The sequence below is a fragment of the Bombus fervidus genome, chromosome 3, assembly GCF_041682495.2.
Source record: "Bombus fervidus isolate BK054 chromosome 3, iyBomFerv1, whole genome shotgun sequence".
NCBI classification, from domain to species: domain Eukaryota; kingdom Metazoa; phylum Arthropoda; class Insecta; order Hymenoptera; family Apidae; genus Bombus; species Bombus fervidus.
In genome coordinates this window covers 8,422,790-8,443,013 of record NC_091519.1, presented here as the reverse complement: position 1 = coordinate 8,443,013, position 20,224 = coordinate 8,422,790, and the positions used below count along the sequence as shown (strand labels likewise).

At 35.4% G+C, this 20,224-nt stretch overlaps 1 protein-coding gene across 8 annotated transcripts in view; it reads left to right on the top strand.

Moving 5' to 3' along the window:
* The window catches only part of LOC139985593 (phosphatase and actin regulator 2), a 389,376-nt gene that overhangs the window by 106,052 nt on the left and 263,100 nt on the right, over positions 1 to 20,224 (top strand). The gene's annotated exons all lie outside the window — the stretch shown is intronic.

Here is a 20,224-nt window from a genome sequence, read left to right as displayed (position 1 = left end):
TCGAAACACTTGATTCTGAAAGAACAACGCTTGATTCCAGTTCTTACCACTACAATATATTTTCACATTTATTTCACATCACCATCACGAATCGAAAACTATCTTTATTTAGAGGTTTAGTAACTGTATCTTATCACCAATGATCCACATGATAATGACGTACAAGTACATTAAAATCCAAGGTTCCGGCACGAAAAACAAAAATATCACCATCTTTCATCACTGGACTGTGAACATTTGTGCAAACTCATATATCTACGAAGATAATTAAAAGAAGAGAATCGAGGTAGAAATTCGTTTCACCTATCGAATATTCTAATGAATACTATACTTTGGATAATTCATATATTCTTGCATATCATGTACATCGTATGCATTTTTGCACCTTCAGATTCCTGGTTAATGCACAAAAATCCGCGGCCTATACATCACATCTTCTTTTCTTCAAAATAATCAAATTTCCTTCAATTTCGTCTGTATCTTCGCCCGACCAATTTTTCCACTCGCAAGGTGGCGGTTGCCATTCGCGCGTGTCCGGAGGAGCGGTAGTTGGCCTCGCGAAACGAACGAGCTGACTGGGAGTAATTTTAGAAACGCGATTATCCGGCCGATACAAGAGGCGGGTAAAACACACCGGCGGAATGCTATCGCTGCAAATAGATGTGGCCGCGTGCGGCGAGGGTGACTGGTGTACGCGAGGAATTTTGGCAGCCATCCTTTCAATGGAACAGAATCGACGCGATTGAATTCCACGAATGCAAATCAGCTGCTAGCTCGTAGAAAGCTTTTTGACAGTTTTGACCTGCTCCTCGGTTCGCTGATTCTTAGAACTCGCATCAAATTTTCGTTGATGCCGTTGCTGAGTAAAATAGATTTCCAAACGAGTTTTTCCAGTTCCAAGTGTTACTTGATGAATATGATATTCGGTGTTCAAAGAACAGTGTGGTTATAGATAGGTTTCTTATTACTTATTCACTTTGGTAACAGTTTTTATCTTCAAATTTAATTTTTTTACGAAAGGAGAAAGAGCAATTAGATTGCAAAATTAGATATTCAGCGTGGAAGGTCATTGTGAATATTCATTCGAAACATTCGTAACTTCACTCACGCGTAATCTGCATTTATTAATATGCTATTTTTTATCCTTGACATTAAGATTCCAGAATAGAAATAGCGACAATGAAAAAACTTGATGTACGATTTATTATCAAGGAATTCGATCACAAATTCAGATCAGTTTAAATTCCATTGAATCTCCAAGCGAAAACATACTGGATTTAGAACTGCTTAAATCACCTTATTGGCATACAAACAGTTCTGCGTACAAAATCGCGGTCGTGTAAACTCCACATGTTCTCTGGGCCTCTGTTAGTCTTTGTCAATCAATTTTAGAACGTAACACGTGATGTTTACGTCGTAGTAATCGAAGCTCTCATTGGTGTTTGCTAACAGTTCGTCTGTTTGTCATCTGTTTGCACACTGTTCGCAAATATGTTCGTGAAACATAGTTCTCTGAAATTCATAAGCATCCTGACACTTTGGATAATTTTTAACACGTCGATTGCTCATTGCAGTCACCGATGATTCGTTTTATTCAATTTTATAGGATGATTAATTCACTTTATTTTATTTTATATTAATCATCCTTTTCAACAACGTTTATTTCAAAAATGTCTAAACTGATTTTGATAACATTGTGAGAAAAACGTTGGATACAATATATATTTGGCAAAAATTAAATCTTACGGTAATTTTAATCAATTGCAACTTGCAGAGCAAAATATATGAAATTCGCGTGGCAATCAACTTGCTAACTAGCGAGTACGTGGCTTTAGATTCGCGACATCGATAAACGTATCCGCGATGATGTCAACTATCATACAATCGTCTTTCCTTCTCTATCTGTACTGATTTTTCTACGAATTCCTACGCGCAAGTACGACTCGACGAAGTGTGTCGAGTGTCTTTTGGCGATCTTCCACTAAGAAAATAAGCACCGGGCGCCTCTGTATGCCGAATCAGTGCCAGGAGCTTTTCGTTCCACGGTAGTTACATTAGCATTCGAAGGTCCGGTTGTTTCGTATCGTGAAGATCTTTTGTTTTCTTCGGGTTAGCTGGAAATTGTTGTTGGTAAATTAAGGAAACGAAGCCTGGGTTTTAGCCAAGTGGACAAACTTCTCCGATTGATGCGATATCATTAAGACGGTTTCTTCTAGGTCGATGAAGGTATGCACTCGTTCGCTTGGACGTCGTTTACTTTTTTATGCAGTTAGTGACCTCAGTGAGATGTGCCAGAGAATCGGTTATTTTAGCTTTTGGATCGCTGGTTCTTGAATATACATGTGTATGTAATAGAAGAGTCCGTAAGATTTGATGTAATTAATGTAGACGATATCGATCTTGGAGCGAAAATTTTCATTCCTCTAACGTTTCTGAAAATTGTCTTGCGATACTTTTGCGTTTTTAGCTTCTTTGTTTTTAGCTATAAAATTTTCCAGTTTTCATATTTCTGTTTATTCTAATTTCTAATTTTTCACTATACCAAACCTGATAATGACTAGCAACTAAAATTCAATCGTTACTATCTACAGCATCCTCACTTCCTATCCCAAGGAATTCTAAAAAGCACCAAGTTCCATCTTTCCCTCCAAGGCTCTCACCTTTTTACGTTTTCTTCTTTCATCACTCGAGTAACAGCACGTCGAAGCGATAAGTTGATAACTTGATAGATCGTTTCGTTTTTCGTATCTTTTCACCTGGAATGGAGGTTACTTGATGATGGATAGCAGTGAGCTCAGCACGTATATGGTCACTGGAACGAGGTTCGTTCTCGTTCAAATGCGAACACACGAACCACAATCGGACTTCAAGAATGGACACATCGAAAGAGAGAGTGAGGAACAGAGATTTGTTCATTCATCGTTGGATCTTCATCACGTGTCAGCCTATTATTCGATGACTCAGGTTCTTTAAATAGCTAAAATAATTAATTTTTGTATGAATAAATTTTAATATGTTAAAGGTGAACCAAAGGGTAGAAACTAATCAATTTATAAACTAATAAATCATTTTCTAGATAGTAGATGAGCTACTAAATTTTGTTTATGTACTACCACGCGTGCCTTAATATTCGTGATTGCTTCTTCATCGTGAAATATATCACATTTGGATTATCAGAATTTGAGATAATTAGAGTAAAGTAGTTGGTTCGAGTTTGTTAAAATTTGTTTGTCTCGTGAATTGTCGTTTGTTTCAGAACAGTACGTTTCTGTTAATTTTAGTGCATTCAGCAGTATCCGAGTATTTGGCATCAAAGTGTTTGTTCAGCTTTTCGTGGTAAGCAGTTTCAGTTTGAATTAGTGGTTGGTTTTAGGTCAAAGGAAGATTCGATAAGGTGATAGGTAAAGTACTTTGTATCTACTGATGCGGATAGCGATACCATTTTAATTACAGAATGAATTTATGAATCGAGTTAATCTTATAACTATCATGAAGATTAAATTTTTCATCTAAATTGTGTATCGAATTTGAAATATCATCGATTATTAAGTATATAAATAGAATGTCTTTTCAATTTGCGATATCGAATCTTGTCTTACAAATTTTTACAGGAAACTACAGTAATAGATACCACAGGAAATGTCACTACTATTCAAAGACTCTTAGCAATGACGATAAATTTTATCTAAAAATATTTCTGACAAGATATACGAGTGCCAGAAGCTAAGCATTTTATAAAATAATATTTCTTTGTGTTTTTTCGAAGCAATAAAATAGCTGAATTGTCGATACGATTACCGATATCACGGTGGGATAAAGCGGTCGCATTATCGGCAGGTTACCGATATATCTTGTCGTCTGCCCACTCATCTGTTCACCTGTAGGCATCTGCCCTTCTCCTGTCCGGTTTGAGTAAGGTAACGGTTCTCCCTGTTGTAGGATAATCGTCGTGCACGAGCAACGAGGATGAGAACGGATAGAAAATGAAAAGAACAAAGAAATTGTAGAGAAATTGTGAAGGATCCTGTAAAGAAATAAATGTCTATAGATAATTTACAGTGACTACAAAGGTGTTGGCACGTCATTATATTTATTATATTTACATGCTTATCAATTAAGTCCAAGTATATTAACTTGAACGATTACGATGAAAAAACTATACTTTGTCGACTCATTAATATGGAAATTAATTTGGAATATTAACGTGGGAAACTACCTGACTCTATCTAGAAAAATGTCTGAAATCTCTTCATTTACGATATATATATATATATCATACTATTCAACACTCTATAGTATTTAATTCCATTTCTAACAATCTTTTCTATCCTGAACTACTTCAACCTTGAATTTTCATACAGTTTCATGGAATCGCTCTATATGATTCAACACGACTCGTATGTCATATTATCGAGTCAATGATCTTTCATGTACACAAAAGAAAAAAGATCCTGGAAGTGGACTTAACCAAGTCATCGATCAAATTCCATCGTTTAAGGAAACCCTTGTCACTAGGTCAGTTGCCGTCTCGACGGAACCGGTCTCGAACCACTATCGATCGATTATATCCGCTTGTGGATTATCGAGAACGACGGCTCGATCGTTCTAGATTGTTTTTCTCTGGCTTACTATGTAGTAAACAGCTGACAGCTATTAATTCTCGCGAGGCGACCAATCTTCTTTCTCTTCCCTTGATTTCCGGTAGAGATCGAGGTCACCAGCGAACTGGATACATCGATATAGAAGCGATTCCTCGAGGAGTAAAATCGTTGCTCACATTTCTTTATTATGCTGGCGTAACGAAGGCCATGGAAATCAGGCCAACGGATTGGTAATCAGCTACTCGTGGAGTTTCCGTTCCGCGTGACCACTTTCCTCAATCAAAATCGAGTGAAAATCAAGAGGAAAGCCGGTAGCTGGGGAAACTTTAATCATTCACTAATGATGGGAAACTGTTTTCACATTTGTGTCGGTGAGGACCGATTGAAAAGTAGAATTGTTAGGTTCATCATGTCTGATTATGGATATGGCGTGTAAAACTTGAAGTTAACAAACTTGGTTTGTTTAGGTTGACAGGAGAAATTACATAATTCTTCTTCGATATTTCACGTGCATCGAATTGACTGGTATGAAAGTGTGTTACTTTAATTTTTGGAATCTTTAAGAGAATTATATTTTGTCGCGATCTATTGTCATTTGATATTAAAGTAATGTATTTGTGTTTCAAATTTATTTCCTGTAATGTGAACGAAATAGAAAATTATGAAATTGAAATACTTTTCAATTATTTTCGTTATGATTTATTATCTGCATTATATCTTATAAATGAATTAAATTCCTTATTAATTATGTTACAAAAATGTAGCAACAATATGCTGCCAGGAATATCGATTAACGTGTATATTCATCCTGTTTGTTCCATTTATATATAACAAATATAAAAACCGAACGATTTTATATTATAACCTAGTATTTCTTCAGATTTTATCTCACGATAAATCTCGGATTCTCTGGTCCCTTGTATCGTTTAAATAAGGTCAGATTTAGTCCTCCCTCCTCATCAGTGCCATTTCTAAACCCTGCACGATTGTTCCATTTAAAAATCGAAGAACACTCTCGGGAGATTTGTCGTAAATTCTTGAACAATACAGCCGTTCAATGATCGTAAAAGAATCACGTCGTTGTTTGGGGTAATTTCACGGCACAGTGTTCGATCGAGCCACCCTGTATAATCCTGAGGCTCGCCCAGAACCGTAAAAAGGTCAACGAGACTGTTTCAAACTCGAGTGGTCTACTGTATAAATTTTTGATGACACACATTTCGCCTGTTTGTAGTCGGTGCTCGAACCGGTGATCATTTTGCCTGTCGTTCGCCAACTTAACCATCGATAATACGCCACGCGAATCTGATTTATGGAAAAAATGATCAAGAAGATTCATCAGAAGATCCAATAAGTGCCTAAGTTTTTTAACGAAACGAATTGTGCTTTCGAAAAAAATTGATAGTATTTGCTATTTGTTTTTCTAAATTGTGTTATCGTCGTAGAAACTGTTCTTTAGAAACTAGTTGCAGGACTTTTATTAATACGAAGAGTTGGGAGAAAATATTACCACGAAAAGGAAAACGTTTCTCTTAAGTGTTTTACAGTTTTCTTTTTAGCGAGCTCGATGAAGTTTGTTAATCTTAATGCATTCGTTTTGTCCTCTTGTATTTTTCTTCTTCGATCCAGACGTGTTTTTCTATTGTTAAAAAAATTCTCCAATTGGAGAAAAATATGAACGAATTGCACGCACCGTTTCTATAACATGGTACTCTGAAAACACATACTCGATATAACACGGAACGAACTCACCATGTTATAAGAGGGTTGATTATAATATTGATATGTACGACTTTTCATTTCAATTATATTAAAAAAGTTAGCTTAATGAAGAAGAATTTCCTCGGATTGCATTTCTTATCCGAATCAACCAACTACACGTTATACAAGGAAACGTTATATCAAATAAATTCCACAGTTTTTAATAAAAACATGAAAATATATACTGCGCAATATTTTAGACGTAGCTTTTCTCACTGAAAGTATATAACTATTAAACACCTTACAATGAAGAAGGTACTTTTGCTTTGTGCTTTGAACACTTGCCGCGCCTTTCACGTTACAGAGCATATTTCAACGCGGCCTTCGTACAAACTTCGCGCTTTCCCGCGGTGAGTTTTTGTCGACCTTTTGCCGAGTTTCCTTTTTTCCTTTCGGCATTCGTTCCATTTTGCAGCACTGCGTGGGAAAGCACACAATAGTTTTGTGACACGTAGCAGCGCGTGTCGAGAGAGATAATACGACGACCAGGCAACGAAAGGGAAGTAAAGGAAACCAGAGAAATGGTATCTACCCTTGATCGATCGAGTTTGAGTGGCAGACAATGAGCTAGCCTGTCGTCTAGATTCTAGATCGACCATCTGAACGTCGACCAGCGAAATATCGCCCTTAGCTTTCACGGAACGTAAATATGTTTCTTCTTCGTTTTCGCGTTTGACTTTATTAATGAGATCGATTAATGAGCAGACATCTAGAAATATTATTGACAGTTTCGAAGCTTATAGCGAGTTACGAAAATATACGGACATTTATGATAGAAGATTTGTTTGTAGAAAATTTGTAGAAAAAATGTTTGCAATAAATATCATGTAACTTCTACGTACATTTTCGAATCTGTTTCAAATTTAACTAATGTAATCATAATAATCATGTGTCATTATGATGCAAACGAAATTTTAAAATGTGAGTATTCAAATATTTTGGTATATCATACAAAATAATGAGAATTTTTGTTAGTGTTTTCATCGATACTAATGCGCACATTGCGATTCCGTTGTGTATCGTTTCAACTTTATTGCCGACGCAAATGTTGTGTGCTTGGTTTCATCGAATATTCGTTGCTATCACACGTCTAGCGACAAATATGTTTGTTTATAGTAAAACTGTTGCTAATTCTAGTGTATTACGGCTTCTCTATAAAACTATAATATATTCGATTGATAATATTATTCAAAAAAATTTTCGAAAGAGTTAAAAGCAGAATGTCGCGTCGTAATGATAATTACCCGATATTCGTCCTCATTGATATTTCTTCACGTTTGTCTTGCCGCTTTAAACGCCTCATTTATATCGAATACAACGGGCTAATAACCATTCTTCATAAGCAACCACAATAATATTTCGCTCGTTCGTTTGAATAGCTTCGTTCCCTTAGCATAAAGTTGTAAAACGACTATAATATAGATGTTTGGAGAAATTATAGACGACAAAAGCGACCGGAGGATGGAAATTTCGTTAATTATCTTGTCGAATAAAGTCGAATGCTCAAGGCGACGTTCATGGAGCAAAATCGATACAGCAATCCACTCTATGCTTAGCCTCCTTTTTGCACCTACTTTCGCACAAAATACTCTGGAGAACGTGGTTGAACAAGCACGAGCAGCCACACGCTGGAAAACGTCTCGTTCTCCACGCGCGCAACAGACCCTTTGTGTTTGTATTTGCATCGGCCCTAAATGCAGCCGCACTCGAAACGAACCGTTTCTGCTCCATATTCCGAGTAGGCCCGCGACGTGACTTTTTCTCGATTAATGACGTTCGTTGTCAACGTCTCTCTTCTCTACGTACGTGTACAACTATTTTCGTTCTCTTTGTCTTACTTTCTTTTGAAGCGAGGGAATGTATTTTAATTTCGATGTGCACATCTATTTTGGGAACGCGGTCGAAATATCGGTGAAATTTCGTGAACAATTCCGTGAAAGTGAGATAAAATTTTCAAACTATACATACTTCTACCTGTAAGTCACATTTATTATTTAATATGTATACAATATGTAGTTGTAATAAATGAAGTTAGCATTATATTTGCTGATTGTATACATTACTGTCCAAAGACTGATTTACTTTTTGAAATGATTTTTTTAATTATACCTACGTTAAATCTGATACTAATTTTGTTATTCGTTGAAAATTAATGTGTCAATAATAGTTTCTTTTATTTCATTTATTTTTCTAATGGAAAATTGATATCTGCTTGCACTGTTAGGTTTCATGGAGCGGATAGTAGTTCAAAATTTTCTATCGATAAATGTTCGAAGGAAAATTAATAATACAGATGGTTCAGGTAACAATAGTTCGACTTAGCTTCGAATTAGTATAAGTTGAGTGTGAGATTGATAATGTAAAGGTCGAGTTAATTTATTTTATACAAGTTCTCGTAAGTTTGCTCACATAAAGTAAAATTCACTTCACATTATTCCGAGAATATTATTTTCTATTATACTTCTTTATTTTCTTTCGTTTTTTTCGTTCCTTTGTCTAGATGTTTTAACGTGATCATTCGTTGTGGTAATTCGATTTTTCTCCGCAAGGAGCTGCAAGAGCATTCTTGGTGTAAATTTACTAACCCTGCTTGCTAAAGAGTAAACAGCAATTTCCTTTGAGTACTGCGACTTCTTGTACAACAGAACGCTCTCAGTTGTTCGATAATTAAAAATGCATTTCAAACAAAATGCAAGGTACTTTTAAATGAGAATATATTAATTTAAAAGTTTATAGACTGCATTAGTTCTAAATAAGAATTTTTAATGAAGGACTTCGTAGGATATTTATGTGCAATATTCTAGCTTATTAATGACCAATTAATTAAACAGTAAACATATTTGTTTTCGGTAGAACCGCTTTGAAATTTTATTGCCTCATATCTTTCTTACAAAAACATCAGAAAAGACATGTTTCTATTAAGCATTACATATTTACGTAAGTATCACAAATAATTCTTTCTGCAAGAGTTAATAATATCGTATTCGATACTTTTTTGCAATTTTATTTTAATCAACGTGAAAATCTAATGAACCTACCGTAAATAATTACAACGAAAAGTAGAGGATAAGATGCTGTTCGCTTGTTATCATGTACTTATCCAGCATTTCGGAAGCTCTCAACAAAACGAATTTGATAAGCGCGCGCGATATTCGTAGCGTCGTCGGTTGAGTGAGCTGAGACGAACGGAAAGGATTCGAAGCCTTTCTTCCTTCAGCAGCTGATGGGAAACGGCGTATTGCGTCGTTCTATTTAGACAATGAAGCATTTATAGCGAGAACTGCAGGCCTCGTTATTCAACGCGACCGTGTCAGTCGTGCGTTGTACTTCCGCGAAATTCCCTGTGCACCGGTTGATGTAACTCGATGCATTGTCTCGATTGCATTACGTAACATCGATACGAATACAAGTGGAAATCGGTATTTTCGTAGCATCGCATGGAATATTTTCGAATATGTTGGATATTTGAACTTTCGTGATATTTTCTCGAATGAAGTATTAAAAATAATGATATTAAAAGAACGAAATATTAGTTTTGCGTAAAAGTGTAAATTACGTGAACAGGAAATCAGGTACTTGTGACTGCGATTTTTTTCAAAAACGATTTATTTCTCATCGCCGTAAGATTTCTCATTCTTCCAATTGAAATATTCTTCTAGTGTTTTGCAATCTAGTGTTTTGTATTAGCAATTTTTAGAAAGATTTAATACGTCGTCGGACTATTCAGAAAATAACATTGTGAACGTCGTCTTTATCGCAGATTTTTCTGTTTGCTATTCATCACTTCTATCCGATGTATCTACAAGATACAACGTCTAAGATGTATTTTATCATAGAATTTCTTTGTTTGAGAATTGACAAATATAATTATAAGATTATTACAACTACAACTAAAATTTAGAAATAAAACTTTCCAGTCGATCTGATAATTTCTGATTAATATTTCTTATTTATTTATTTCTATGCATTTCTAGAATAACGAATTCAGTTAGTTCTTGAAATTATTATTTCTACAAGAATCGCGACAAAGTTTGCTTTCCTGAAACGATAGTTTTGCGCAACTTCCAGTCTAATTATTTGTGCTGCCGAGTGTTCAAACTTGTAACTTCCCGTTATCCGAATTCGGGTTAAATTCTGAAGGCAATGGCGTTAAACATTGGCGGATGCCAACTTGGAAGTGTTGTAACATCAAGAAGTAACTTCCTGGTAACTTCGTGGATGGGAAAGGAACAGCTGAGTAAAAAATTCCTGATAACCTATTTTGATAACTCTACTTGAAATCTAATAGCGAATCCGTACGATGCAAGTTCATTTCGTTTCTTTTCTTGCACAAAATGCAAGATATCAAGACAGGTTTTTACATTTCAGATTAAAAATTTCAAGATACTCAGTCTACAACTTCCGAAAGTTCCGTTAACATAATTTTGACTTTACATCAAGAATCTGACCCGATTTCTCTTCACCTTTCATTTTTAAGAAGTTGGATATTATCGAAAGATTTATTTCTTTTTCTCTAAATATTACTATTCTATCTCAAACTTTCTTCAAATTAAAATTCATATAAAATATCACACAAATATTCTGATTATTCATTCACAACCGATAATGGAGTTCTAATCTTTTTATTGTCAATTCTTTCAACTTTCGATATATGTAACTTGTAGTAAATTGTTTTTTTTAACATCTTTAATAATAGACGATAGGACACAATTTAATAGCCGTTATTGGCCAGACAAATTTACAAACCTGATATAAAATTTTTTCTCGTTTTTTATCTCATGGAATATACACGATTTTACCACGGTGCAGTTTCACGCATTTTCCCCGCACAGTAACTGCCTACTGCGGTCGCTTTGAACTCAAATCCCTGTCAGAGGCACGTTCCCTTTCATCATCCGTATAATCTCTACCGAGAGGGAAACACTGGCCCAAAAGTTCCCCTTAACGACCCGCTGCGCTGTTTGCCATTCGTCGTTCACGGCAGTGCCAAGGTCTCCCGGTTCGCTCCTCATTTTTTTTTTTTTTTCCCTGTAGCAGCTTCTTGCTCGGGCCCCTCTCCTCTGACCAGCACTTCACCCTCTTTCCCTCGTCTTGGCACGTTTTCAGGGTTAAAAAAGAAGCATCACCTCGAGAGCCGAGAGAGCGAGAAAAAGGAGTCATCGTGACATCGTCGTCAGCGAGAAAGAGCCTCCGCCGGAAGTCAAAAGTCAGCCCACACCCCTTTTTTAGTTCCGATCAGTCGCGTTGGCGACAAGCCAGCTTCGTTATACTTGCACCATCGAAATCGTCGAAAGTGGATAAAAGAGTAGGAGGAGAAGAAGCTGGAATGTTCGATCTTGATGGGCATGGGATCCTGTTTAACAGGAAAGAAAATTGCAGGCCAAAAATGATGAAAATATATTTCAATAGCGACAAATTTTTTAAGAGGAGCAGGAAATTTGGAACTTTGCGAAAGAATTATCTACCGAGCACACAGTGTCGATAAAAAGAATAGATTTCAGGGAAAGAATGGTTAAATATAATTGTGCAATTTTCTATTTTTATTGCTTGAAGTCCCCTTTTGACGGTTTTGTCGTTATTCTAACACAGGACTGCATTATCTTGGGTTGCAATTTTTTGAAATAGACACGAATAGCTTATGGTGAACATCCGTGCAGGAATGCACGGATAAATGCAGTTGATTTAAAAGATGTCATTTTCTATACCTGGTCAAACAAGTCATTAATATCATTAAAATTGATTTATTAATGTCAACCCTAACATTAATTACATATTATTATATCCTGAAAAGCCACTCTGAATTTTGCCTTAACCTGTATGGATATTTAGTCTGTCCATTTTTGCTCGTAATATCTTTGAATCTATAGATAGTTATAGATCACTATCGACAGGAGCATATGGAAGGAATTACGCATTGATTTTAATGAAACAAGCTAGGTGGATAGAAAATTGTGAAGTGTTTTTATAAGTGCTTGATACAAGTTGAGTAGATGATCATTAGGTAGTGAAATATTTAGCATCGTGTTGTGTGTTGGTGCATGAAGTAGTTAAAGTTTTACTGCTCTTTCGAGAGAGGAAATAGCTAGATGACTGCTCTAATTAGTCTCGCTAAAAAAGGAACTAGAATGTAACGAGAAAAAATAGCGTTCTATGAAGCTACTGGTTCAGTTATTACTTCTATAATTGTCAACCTATGGATATATATTAATTGATTTATATATTAACATATATATATTAATTTGATTTGATGAAAACTTCATCGTACAAATGCTAAAATTGACGAAGATCGAAATTATCATAATATATGTAGATTCTTTATATTGCAAGATCTCAGATGAAATAAAAACTCCAAAGGTTTCAATACATTTCTAATGATCTCTTCAGTTTATCTGATTTTTCATAAGTGTCCTAATTCTTATGAATAATATTCTTATAAATGAATATCACAAAGCAAATGTTTCATTACTCCATATAATTTTTCTATTATAACTTTCCATCGAACTTTCTGATGAAACTCAAACGTAGAAATTTCGCCGTTGACATACGTCTGTGAACAATTTTAACGGAACGTGAAGTATAACATGTCTGACAGAAAAATCTTTTCTTCAATTCTCTCAATTGTAAATGAGATTGATCGATCGAAAGACTTCTCCGAGTGCTTACTGATCCTGTTGGACTGGATGTATTCTAGGTTTTGCAGTGTTCTCAGAGAGAAGTCCTCCCTTTGTTTGATGGATCTCCAATGTCTGCGAGCTATCGATCGGTCGCTTGAATGGTTAAGGCATTAAAGGAAATGCATTGTTGATGGGTAATTTGGTTGACTTCGTCTTCTGGAAACGTCGATGTCTGAGCACGTGTGTGCATTAGAACACAAGGTCGCCGTTAAGTGCTTGAGTCGAAGGGTAAACCATGAGATTAAAACTAACCGTGGCACCATGTCATTCAGAAATAGCTTCTCTGCATGATTCCATTTCATTCTGTTACAGCTGTTTGATATTCGTTTAATATCCTCTAACAACAAGAGGATTCCATAGTATTCGAAGAAAAAGTAGAATCTCGATATAACTCGAGTATAAAAATTCTTTCTCCTTTTACGCCATAAAGGATTCGATATTTTATTGTTAACTATATTTTGTAGAAAATGTTAAATAGCTTTCAATTGTTGTCACTTGTTATCGAATTATAATTGTTCTTAATTGATACATACAGAATGAAAATTTTGGAATAACAAAACATGGTAATGTTAAAAACCAGGATAGATCATAGAAAATTAATCTTTTTCATTCGAGCTGAGAACTTGGAAAACTTGTAGAATTTAAACAATTTTTGAGAATTTACGTTCTATTTAAAAATCTCTCGTTTATAAAAGGGATGATATTCCTGAATCAATCCCTTTGAATCACTGTTTCATTCCATATCGTACTACTATTCAGATATAGCTTGTAATATATGATATAATAATTTACAATTATTAATATGCGATTTTCATTATTTTTGTACTGCTGTACCACCTCAATTTTTCAATGAATTCTTCCATTCGTCACTGCACAAGTTACTGTACATATATATACATAGTGAACTTTACGTAGATATGTGAGACGTACTACATAGAAAGGGTTAATCCCCTAGTGATTATGCGTCTAGATGTATACTGTAAGTTTGTCGATCTGCAACTGCAGTTGCGATACCATGACGCATAAGGGCACGTTTTCCTGCCTCTGCATGTCTATCCGTACACATCCATACACCTCGTGGAAGTGCGGATCGTGATGCTATGTAAACGAACCGTGTATAGTGAGGAACGAACGATTTAGGCTTGCTTCATACATGGGTGGAACAGCACGAGCGTCGGTAATCTTGCACACTGCTTTTTGCGTTAAATTTGGACCAAGTGATTATCGTTATTGGTGTCTTTTTTTACAAATTAAAATAGAAAATATTCTTTTAGAATTTAATTGCTTATGCTGAAGCGATCTAATTTTCTCAAATTTAATTTACTGTTACCGTGAGCTTTTTAAACGTTTTATTTTTGTTCCTTGGTTCGATAATGCATTCTACGAAGACAAACGATTAATCGCGTTAATTAAAATCTTGTTAGAATTTTTCAAATCTTATTGTTATATTTAATATCCAAAATCATATCCATTAAATATCCAAAATATCCACAAAGTGGATATCTCTATAATATTATATCTAATGAACAGGACAAACTATGTATCTAGTTTCTATTTCTTCATTAATATTCGCGAAAATATAAATTTTCATAAAGAAATTCGCAGTCCAATAATTCCTATTAAAGATCCTCCAATCTGATTGACAGGAAATTGTCACGACAAAACTGATAACACTTTGGTACAACTGTAGCATATAGCGCGATAGCACACGTGGTGCACAGAGATTGATATTTCGAGTTCGCTTGCTCCATTATTATCGGTGGCGACACTTACACGTTGCTGGTGCTTCTCGTCGCAAAATTCTCCCTCTTTCTCTCTATATAATACGCCTTTTGTGTTAGGCGATTAATCCAGCTCGTGGTAATTGTTGGACAGTGCGCATTGGTAAATAACAACGGTCGAGAGGATGGACAGAAATGTCGATGACGATGGCAAATCGCCAAATCAGCGACTGCCTGTTACCGTTTATCGTCACTTTTATGTAACCATCGTTCGAGGTAACTGGAACAATGGCAATGGGAATCTGTCAGAACGATAACATGTCGCTACCAACGATATTCTCATGTAAAAAATCATCATGCAGATTTTAGCCGCTTTTTAAGATTTCCAAGCGATATTTTAAAGGATAGTGAGGAATATTATATAACTGTATAACCAGTGTTTATGCATTATACTATTTTTGTTTGCTTATCATAGCCGCATGTCGAATGTGATTTTAAAGTTCTGCACGAGTGAATTTCGTGCCGATTTTCTTCAAGACATGTGAAAATAATATTTTCATGAAATTTCCACCTTTCCTTGGAATTCGAATAGTCTACGGTTCATTAAAATTCAGGACACTCGGAAGTTAAGGTATTTTACGAGACTTTAGGATTTTCTCTTAGTTTTACGCCAGGCATTTGTATTCTAAGCGCGATGCTTGTCTTTCGTGGTAAAATTTTCGGGATCGTGACCGAGCTGACGATCGACGGTTCGAATTTTATGAAATATTTTTGGATATGTCACGGTGGTTTGATTCAATGGGCATGATATTTCCTTCGATCGTCACTTGTAACGATGCTATAACGAGACTTCAAATCTTATAATAACCCAACTGATAGATTAATCTAATTACGTTAATATCTATTTTATTCCACAGTCGTAAAGTAATTTCAGTTAAGGTTAGTGTTAGGGCTACGATAAACGAAGACTTTATTTTATTTAAATTACGTAATTAATTACTTAGTTATATATATATAAATAATATTCTGTAGGAAAAATATTCAAACAAATGTGAAAATGGTAGTTCAAACCCGTTTGCAAAACTGCAATCGCTTTGTATTCGATTTATCTGATCGAGGAGTTATTAAATAACTGGCATGCAGCTCGTTACAGAAATAAGCATTTTCCTCGATGCTATAGAATTTTTCCACGGTCGCCAAGAAATAGCGTTAGCGTTGCGAGCGTACTTGAACCGAGTTTTAGACGCGGTGTAACCGCTAACTACTGCTATTCCACTCCAGGGACGTGCATCTGTCGAGTACATATTTATGTGCGATGTCGGACAAAGTTGCTGCGGAGTCTTTGAAAGCACTTTGTGGGAAGTCAAAGTACCATCCACAGGTCGATTTGTCTATTTGCTTGAATCTTAAGGTATGACGAAAGCGGTAATTAAGGATAATTCTTTGGCAATTATGGATATGCTAAACATCGTGGAAATAGAAAATGAGGAATTTTGATTCATTTCTTCTTCACAGATTTATATTTGCTATTTGAATTTATTATTGTAGCAATTAGAATGTTTTCCATTGTATTCTGGATTGTATTTACTGTAATCATTATATCGTAATCGTACCATTTACCTTACAATATTTTATTATATATATTAATTGTCGATATTGTATTACATGAACATTGAAATAAGTTTTTGATCATTCTTAATCTGGGGAATTGTGATTAAATTTTTTATTTGTATTTATTATATTTACACAATCCACACCTGCTCTAAATTCGTAATAAAAATTTCTTCCGTAAAGGCTATCCAACAACGAATCCTTTTTCAATAGCGCTTGCAAACGTTGATGATTCACAAAAGTATTCGCGAATCTAACTCATCCAACCACATTTTCACGGTTTCTATTTTAACTGCGCCGAACACACTTTATCTTATTTCCCGACATTCTTCGGTATTTCTGTTTCTTCGTCCAATATCTCTGAGAAAGAAACATCCTCATGCTCGTTTCGTCGGCCTGTCGCAAAAATAATAACGTCCCGTTGTGTTCGTTTATTTTGGACGACCGATAAAACCAAACGACGCGTCAGCCCAGGTTGTTTAACATTCCTTTGTCCGCACTGACAAACGGCTCTACTGGAAGACCATGGGATTGTCGAAGAACCACCGGAGAATAAATTTCTAGAACGCGACCAAAAAGAAACAAAGCTGTCAAAATGACGCGATTCTTCAGTCATGGCAAAAGTTATAAATCAATTTTTATTGCAAGTCGGTCGTTTTTACTATTCTTATTTATATATATAATTTACATATATGAAACAACATGTTGTTGTCCTCTAAGGCACATTATATTTTTATTTTATTTTATTGCAAATAACCAATAACCGTGATTCAATATCTAATTGTATTTCTGTATTGCTTGAAATTTTTTACCGACCACACTACCTGTACACTGTTACCTACGCGTACCTGTTCACTAACCTTTTGTCAAGCCTTGATTGGTTGTTGCTAGCTTCTACAAACCTTATAAAAAAAAGCCATCGCAATGAATTGTCAGTCCGAAATATTCACTGTAATAACAGAGAATGCTCTCTATATTCCACAAAAGCGAACTAGTACGTATATTTTATCCTTAATCCTCAAAATTTTCAGAATAACGAAACAGCAAACGTACAAAACCTCAAGACTCGTCATATCACAACGTTGTATCGATATCATCGTGAGTTCGATGCCAATCGAAGAAAAGATCACAGTAGCTGACATTTACAATAGAATTAAACAATTAACAATTAATTAAATTAAATTTGCAATTAAACAATTCGTAATACATTATAATGATTAACAATAATAAGTTGTAATATGCAAGTTATATAATAAATAATTCAGGAGTACATCTAGCTGGAAATATCTCGTCGTGGAAAACTCGAATTGGTCTACAGAGCCATTTGTTGCGATGCGTCCGTTATAAATTCGTAATTTCCGTGGAAACGGGATTCCGCGACTCGATCGCGCGCTCGCTCGATCACGCATCTCGTTGATTTATTCGGCCGTTACGCGAAACAACCTGTCGTCAATTAATCTCTTAAGCTGGCAAGACGAATTAACCTGCGAGCATTCCCAGAGGAAACTCAACGTTCCGCGCATTTTACTTCGGATGCGCTGTTTCTGACATGATTAATACGATTGCCTGCTTTATGAAGGTTTTACGTGATAGGTTGGAAACCGTGGTTCATTCAGAATTCGGGAAATTCGTTTGTTTCTTTGGTCGATGACGCTGCAAATCGGAAATGACGAGGTGGTTTGAACTTTTTGGTCTTTCAACTCTCTCTCTCTCTCTCTCTCTCTCTCTCTCTCTCTCTCTCTCTCTCTCTCTCTCTTCAGCAAATATCTAAATCTTTGGTCCTTTCAATCTCTTAATTCTGTAATTTTTTAATCTTACGATCTGCTAATTTTAAATGTTTAAATCCTTCAATTGGCAAACTTCGGATCTTTGAATGTCTACATTTTCGAATATTCGCATCTTTGAAGTTTCCAACTTTCGATCGTACGAGTTTCTAGTTTTTCGATTCATTGAATTTCTGGATTTCCAAATTGTACGATCCTGTTCAGAAATCTTCTGGTCTGTATTTTGTTAACTTCCAGGATCTTAAATTTATTAAACGAAAAGAATGCATTTATTCCAAGTTGATTTTAATCCAGTATTTCGATTTTTTGTACGAACTAATAGGAACTATATCGTCCAGTACTTTCTCTCTTGTCTGGAGTTCAAAAGGCAAAATTTCTCTTGGGACTTCTCGGAGAATCATCGAACAGCAAAGTCCCGGAAGAAAACTTCTCCTTATTCTTGAGAATGATTAATTCGCTCCAAAAGCGAGGCGAAGTTTCCACGTAGGCTGATGGTGACTTTAAGTGAGAAGTTAGGATGCTTTGATGAGCATAATTCACTTTCCTTGCTTTCCGTGAACGCAGTGCCTGATATTTATTTCATCTCTTTCTACTGTTGTTACGAGAAATTTCATTGTATTAAAAACCTTTGTTTTCTCGCAATGGCAAACCGTTACTGTTTCTCAAACTATGTATTCTGTTTTCCTAACCGAATGAAATCCTTTATTTTACTTGTTCGATAGCTTAGTTTTGGAGAGATCGATGAAAATATAACGTAATCTTTGTGCAGATGGTTTATGAGAATGATTTTGGTCTTTAAAACTTACGATTCTAAGATTTTCAATATTTCCAACTTCTAGTTACCAACTTTGATAAATGCCAGATTTCTCTAACGATGTGAACTTTCTTCTTTTTTTTTTATTAAACAACGAAAGTTAATAAACACAAATTAATTTCAATATCTAAAGTTAATTAATTTCAATAATATCAGCACAATTTATTTTTAAGGAAAATGAAATAACACATAAGAAGATAGAATAATGATATCAGAGAGCTTATCTAAATAAAAATATTATTTTCGAGAAATTAGCAAACTCTGGTTAACAAATTAAAAAACTCTGTCTTGAAAGGGTCGAAAACTCATATCCGTGAACACGTGTCGTTCTGTAATTAACTGCTAACGAGCGTTGCGTGACTAGCGGTCCTATGCACTTAACTTTCTGACAAAATGTAAAAAAAAAATCCGGACTTGTTTTATCGGAAAATGTGGTCGTAGATAAACGCTCCATACGGTTCACCATTACCTCGATCGACAGGTGTTACGCGTGGCGGCCTTTTATCTCGAAGATTACGGGACACGTCTTCCGTCAACATTGGAAATTAATCTTTATTTGCACGTTCATCAGCCTGGGTATAGCAACAGCAAACACGGCTCGTCCATGCATGGCTCTTTCGGGACTGGATTTCGATCGAAGATTGCTCGATCTCGAATGTAAATTGTTCGTAACTTACCAAAGTTTTTTTTTCATTTTGTATCTTTATTATATTCTTGTTATTTGATCGTTGGAACTTTAAACGAATTAAAAACCGAGATCTGTATTTGCAAGCGTAATACAATTAGTGAGCAACGAAGGCAATTTTGTAACACGTTGCAGTTAAGTGCACTACTTCCCGCATTAAAAGCTGTGAACAAACCTTGTTTCCGGTCCGAGATACGCAACAGTGAAACGAACTGTTTTTCTCGTTTCGTGTAATATATTCTTAGGAAAAGAAGAGCTGAAACATTTTGCGTGTAACGAAATTCTAAAAGGATTTGTAACCGAAACAACAATATCCTTAACAACAAATCAATTCTATGTTAAAACAATTTGCTCGAAATATTCAAATCTTTCTCAAAATTATCAATAATACGTTCGAATCTCTTTATTCCAATCGACAGCAACGTCGAAATTAGGTTCCCGATTTGACTGTAAGAACTCGACTGAAGCTTTCACTCGAAATTTACTCGCGAACTTTTTTCACGACAATAACCGATTGATCGTTGAAGCAAGACGGATTATCACGAACCTATTCACCAGCTATTATTACAACGA